We start from the raw sequence: 6,818 nt of genomic DNA on the forward strand, positions 1-6,818 counted from the left end.
TGGCGGAACTTCAGTTTTACATTCATTCCATCATATATCATCTCACTGCCATGGTTCCAATTCCCTCCATGCATCATCAACCACCCAAAGGGTATATTCCAGAAATCCGCCCCCTACACTTCCCCCTGCTCCCCCCAGTTTTCAGGCCGCAGTCCCTTTCCCTCTCTGGGTCCAAAGTCCCCAGTCACTTCATTACTCCACGTCATCATCACTGTCTCCATCTCAAGCATCTCTGTTTATCTGGGCAGGGTCCCGCCCTCGGCTCTTCTCCATTGATGGTCCCAGAGGCCTCCACTCCTATCCTGGAGAATTAATCACTCCCTTCCTTGTTACAAAACTTCTACCTTTGCATTTCCAACCCTCATGATCTGTCCTGATAAGCATTATTCACTACAGTATCACGAGTTACCCATCTGTATCTCCTTTCATCAGCTCCACCCAGACAGATTGAATAGTGCTTACTGGAGCTTCTGCCTTCCGCCATGCTTCCTAGCACCAGGTTCCCTCTTGAAAGCTTGTAAGCCAGTCACTTCTTGCCTTTGTAGTCCCCCCTCCCAATTTGAGTATCCAATGTCCAAGCTGCCCTTCTCCATCCACTCTTTGTGTGTGGGTGTGTGTGAATGTTTCTTGCTGTGAGGCTTTGTTCCCTCTTTTGAGTCGCTGCTCCATAGGTATAGGTCAAGTTCATCAGACTGTATCAGCTCACTCTTTTTCTTTCTTTCTTTCTTTTCCCCCTCTTCTTTCTTCTCCTGGTTGAGCTCCAATCATCCAGTCATCCAGTCCAGGTCACATGGGTATCATCTGCAGGTGTGGGTGCTCCTGTGCATATGTCCTTTCTTCCCGTCAGCCAGTAGCTCCACTCTCCTCTTCGAGTCCTCCGTGGCCACGCCACTGATTCTGGGCCCAAGAGACCCCAGGCCTCTTCACACTGTTTGCCAACCAGGTCCCCATCTGGGTCCACAGAAGTCCACTGAACATTGTAGGGCTTAGCTTGCCGCTTCATTGCTGACCAGTAATGATTTTTTTAAAAGACACTTTTACTTTCCTTTGAGTATCGGTCCAAATTTTGTTTGCAGATATCCAAATGCTTCTGTTTATGCTCTTCCATGAGTAGTTTTGGTACCATCTCACACAAACTTTTCGAAATCCAAGTCTGTCGTGGAATATTTCACAGGCAGAGCCATGGCTAGTATACAAATGATGTGCCACGTAATCCACTGTCACTCGTCTAGTCGACAGAATCATTTCATGTGCTCGCTCAATGTTGTCATCAGCCATGGACGTGGATGGGCATTTTAACATAATGAGAATGTGGATAATTTCTCCCCCGTGTATGTGTGTGTGTGTGTGTTGCCCTATAGGATAAAGCCATTGGACTGCAAGATCAGTTTGAACCATAGGTTGACAATTCAAACTCACCAGCCGCTCCTTGGAAACCCTATATGGGTCACTATAAGTCGGAACTAACTCGACAGTACATTAATGAAAACAACAAACAGAGAAGGACTCCTGTCAAGGAACTATCTCACACAGTTGTAGAGGCAAGCAAGTTCCAAATCCACAAGTTGTATGTCAGGCTGAAGGCTTCTCCTGACTCATGTAGTTTTACCCAAGACACGCAGGTTGAATGGCAGGTTTCTGACCTCAGAGGCAAGTGAATCCAAGGTCAGCAGGTAAGATGGCAGTCTAGAGCTGAGTTCCAGGATCGGCAGGCAACACAGAAGGCGGCTGGCTCAAGACAAAAGAACTGAAGGTTAGGTGACAAACCAGGTGCAGGATCCTGACCCAGCAAAAGCAAGCAAGCTTTGCCCGAGTGGTCAATATACTAGAAGCTATACCCCCCAGGAAACTTCTGTTCATTGATAAGCTGCTCATAGGAATCTCGTCATGGAGGTGTACTATGTCCTAAGCTCCAGACCACTGAGAATTCTGGCCGAGTCAAATTGGTACAAAGCCTTAACTATCGTGTTGTTGTTTTTTGTTGTTATGTGCCATGGAGTCGATTCCCACTCATAGCGACCCTGCACAGGGTTTCCAAGGCTGTTAATCTTTACGGGAGCAGAACGCCTCATCTTTCTCCCACGGAGCAGCTGGTAGTTTCAAACTGCTGACCTTGTGGTTCGCAGCCCGATTCATAGCCACTACGCTACCCATTTTCAACTGGGCACTTACTTATCTCCTTAAACCATACAAACTATCTAAATAAGGACAACTGTAAAGTCCTATTTGTGCCTTCCATGATATAAGTAACACGCATATAACCAAAACCACACTTACATCTCATTATTTTACAAGTGAATAAGAAAAAAAAAATTTGATGCACACATACCAGGAAAAAATACTCATAACAATTAGTCATGGTGTCTGCATTGGGTCACGTGACCACAGCTGGTATTTAGAACTACCTTCTTCCACCACCCATTCCATAGTCCCTTTGATATTGACAAGCCCCTCAACTGGTCATGGTTCTTTGATTGGGTGTTGTTAGTGTTCTTGTGTGCCATCGAGTCGGTTCCAACTCATAGCAACCCTGTAAAGGGTTTCCAAGGAACAGCTAGTGATTTGAACCCCTGACTTTGTGGTTTACATTTCAGTGTTTGTCCTATAGTGTCATACCAGGAGTCCTTGATTGGTGGGGTGACCCAAACCTTCATTCCTGAATTGTCTTGACCATTAGAAGTTATATAGGAATTGGGTTGCTGCAGTTTGCCATTGGCCTGAATCACAGGGCATGGTTGTTGGTAGCACTAAGAGTCGTTTTAAGGCATCTCCTACAATCTACACGTATTCTTCTTTCCCTCCTTTATGTAATGTCAATCCGATTTCCCCTTGGTAAAAATCAGATCCGTCACATCACCCAAAACACTAACTCCCTTTGCCTGTTGATCTGAAACATGAAACCCCCAAAGGTGCCAGGGGATATTCTTAACTTCCAGTTCAATGAAATCAGTATGGTGTCTCCAGATGAGAGTAGTCCTAAAACAGACCTGAAGAGCATAGACTTGAAAGGACAAGATGCAGAAATTTTTTAAGTGGGTGACTAGGAGTAATAATGCAAGGTACCACACCCATTTCCACTCCTTGGTTCCTGGACCGACAAATTCTGACTATTGGAATAACAGCCCCTTGTACTGGACACTGGTTTAAAGCCCCAGGAGAACACTGCCCAACCCGGGAAGGTATTGTCTTTAGAAGGCCATTCCATCATTCCATCAAGCCAACTGCTTCAGGATTATGAACAACATGGTAAGACAAGTGAATTTCATGAGCCTGAGCCCATTGCTGCACATCAACTGTTAAAATTGATTAAACATGCAATCAAGATGCATTAATAAAATGATAATTACTGGTGATTAGAATTGGAAGGATGGAAACAAAGGAAATATCAGTAGTTGGAAAACAGGGTCTTGGTGATAGAAATAATGCTGGAGACCCCATGATAGTTTTTTTTTTTTTTTAAGTTTTAATTGTGATTTGAGTGAAAGTTTAGAGGGCAGATGATCAACAAATCATATACTTTGTTTCATTACAATGATTATAATCCCCTCCATGTACCATCAGTTGACAGTATAGTATTTCTCTTTATTCATTTTAGCTTCTTTTTTTTTTTTTAAACACTCAGGTATATATATAATAATTTATACCACCAAAGGGCACATTCTACAAGACTGCCTCCTGGCCACCAGCTCTCAGTCCCTCTCTTTCCATGAATCTAGAGTCCTCACCTGCTCCTTCTCTCCATGCCTCCATCTTTGCCTCCATCTCTGGAGTTGCCACTTCTTTAGATAAGGTCTCGCATTCCATTTGTGCTCTTCTCCCTTGATGGTCCTAGAGTCCTCTGTTTCTGGACTGTAAGATTAACTACTCCCCCATTTTTGTTACAAAACTTCTGCTTTTACAATTGTGACAATCTCAATTAGTCATGATAACAATTACTCACTATTGAATCATAAAATCTTATCCCCATCTCTTTTCACCAGACCCAGAACCGCAAGGTCAGCAGTTCAAAACTACCAGCTGTTCCATAGGAGAAAGATGAGGCTATCTGCTCCTGTAAAGATTTACAACCTGGAAACCCTGTACAGGGTCACTATGAGTCAGAACTGACTCCACGGTACATAACAACAACAACAACAACATTGAGACAGATGAAAACTATTCAGTGGGGACTCTATCTTCCCCGCACACTCTTAAACTAAACTCCCTCTTGAAACCTTGTAAGCCATTCACTTCGTGCCTTTATTGCCCCCTCATTTTAGGTAGTCAATGTCTAAGTTGCCCTTCCCTATGTTTACGAATTGAGCTGCAAACAGCAAGATCAGCAGTTTGAAAATACCAGCTGTTTTGAGGGAGAAAGATGAGGCTTTCTGCTCCTGTAAAGATTTAGTTTCAGAAACCCTGTGCAGGGTCGCTATGACTTGGAACCGACTCCACGGCACATAACCACCAACCACCATCTACACTGTATACAGAGGGCATAGCACTGATACTTGATGTGAAGACTTCTTCCCTCTCTGTTGATATTTTGAGTCCTGGTATGGTGCTGTGGGCTAACGCTTCAGACTGCAAAGTCGTTTGAACTGCAAGGTCTGTGGTTCAAGCTCACCAGCTGCTCCTCAGAAATCCTATATAGGGTTGCTATGGGTCAGAATCGACTTGATGGCACTTAACAACAACATGACCTCCATGAGTATAGGTCAAGTTCATCAAATTGTAGCAATTGACCAATTTTTAATTTTTTTTATCATCCTCTAGTCGAGTTCTGATTATCAAGCCATTGCGGCTAGGTCAAATGGGTACTATCTGCAAGTTTGGGTGTTCTTGTGCATCTCCCCTCACTTCATATCAGCTGGATGCTTCGCTCTCAGCTCTAGCTAGTCCTCTGTGTTCACAGGTCTCACCACACCTGGGACCCACAATAGATTTTTGCAAGGAAATTCTTTGCAGATGTTTCACATGTACCTATCCAGATGGAATACAAAAGAATCAAATTGACTACCATCTGTGGGAAAAGCTCAGTTTTTATCAGCCAAAACAAGGTCAGGGACAGACTGTGGAACAGACCACCAGCAAATTCAGACTGAAATGTAAGAAAATTAAAACAAGTCCTGAGAGCCAAAATATGACCTTGAATATATTCCATCTGAATCTAGAGACCATCTCAAGATTTGATGCATTAGACACTAATGACTGAAGACCAGAAGAGTTGTGGGATGTCATCAAGAAAATCATACAGGAATGAAACAGAAGATCATTAAAAATATAGGAAAGAAAGAAAGAAAAAGACCAAAATGGATGTCAGGAGAGACTCTGAAACTTGCTCTCCAGTGTATAGATGCTAAAGCAAATGGAAGACATGAGGAAGCAAAAGAGCTGAACTGAAAATTTCAAAGGGCAGCTCAAGAAGACAAAGTCAAGTATTAAAATGAAATGTGCAAAGATCTGGAGTTAGAGAACCAAAAGGGAAGAACATGCTTAGCATTTGTCAGGCTGAGAAATTCAAGCCTCAGATTGCAATATTGAATGATTCTATTGGCAAAAAACTGAATGTCTCAGAAAGCATCAGAAGAAGGATGTAATACACAGTGTAACTATACCAAAAAGAAATGGGCAATGTTCAACCATTTCAAGAGGTAACATATGACCAAGAGCCAATGGTACTGAAGGAAGAATCCCAAGCTGCACAGAAGGCATTGGCAAAAAACAAGGCTCCAGGAATAGACAAAATGCAAACTGAAATGTTTCAACAAACTGATTCTGCCTTGGAGGTGGTCACTCATCTATTCTAGAAAGTTTGGAAGACTTAGCCAGCTGACTGGAAGATATCCAGATTTGTGCCCATTCCAAATAAAGGTAACCCAACAAAATGCAGAAATCCTTGAACAGTATCATTAATATCACATGCAAGAAAAGTTTTGTGGAAGATAATTCAAAAATGGTTGCAACAGTACATCTACAGAGAACTGCCAGAAATTCAAGCCAGATTAAGAAGAGGACCTGGAACTAGGGGTATCTTTGCTGATGTCATATGGATCTTGGTTGAAAGCAGAGAATACCAGAAGGATGTTTATTTGTACCTTTTATTGACTGAAAAACCTTTCAACTGTGTAGACCATGGAAAACTGTAGATAACTTTGCAAAGAATGAGTATTCCAGAACACTTAATTGTGTTCATGAGGAACCTTTACATAGGCAATAGTTAGAGCAAAACAAGGGGATACTGAATGGTTTAAAATCAGGAAAGGTGTGCACCGCCAGGGTTGTATTCTTTCATCATACTTATTCAATCTGTATGCTGAGCAAATAATCAGAGAAGCTTGATTATATGAAGAAAAATGTGACATCAGGATGGGAGGAAGACCCTTAACAACCTGTGATATGCACATGATACAACCTTGCTTGCTGCAAGTGAAGAGGACTTAAAATACTTATTGATGAAGATCAAAGACCATGGCCTTTGGTATGGGTTGCACCTTAATGTAAAGAAAGCAAAAATCCTCACCACTGGACCAATAACAAGATGATAAATGAAGAAATGACTGAAGTTGTCAAAGACTTCATTTTGTTTGGATTTACAATTAACACTCATGGAAGCAACAGTCAAGAAATCAAATGAGGTATTGCACTATTGGGCTTTGAGGCGGGGTCGACCAACTTAGAGACCCACAAGCGCAGCCCAAAGCATCTTATTACAACCCTGTCACTCCTGACACGACATCCGAGGACGGAAATCCCACCCTTGAGCTGGACTTAAGGGCCGTAGCGCAAGGAGATTCATGTTTAACAGCGACCATACAACAGCCACTCGTCTGTCTGTC

Source organism: Chrysochloris asiatica, unplaced genomic scaffold, assembly GCF_000296735.1.
Source record: "Chrysochloris asiatica unplaced genomic scaffold, ChrAsi1.0 scaffold00040, whole genome shotgun sequence".
NCBI lineage: Eukaryota > Metazoa > Chordata > Mammalia > Afrosoricida > Chrysochloridae > Chrysochloris > Chrysochloris asiatica.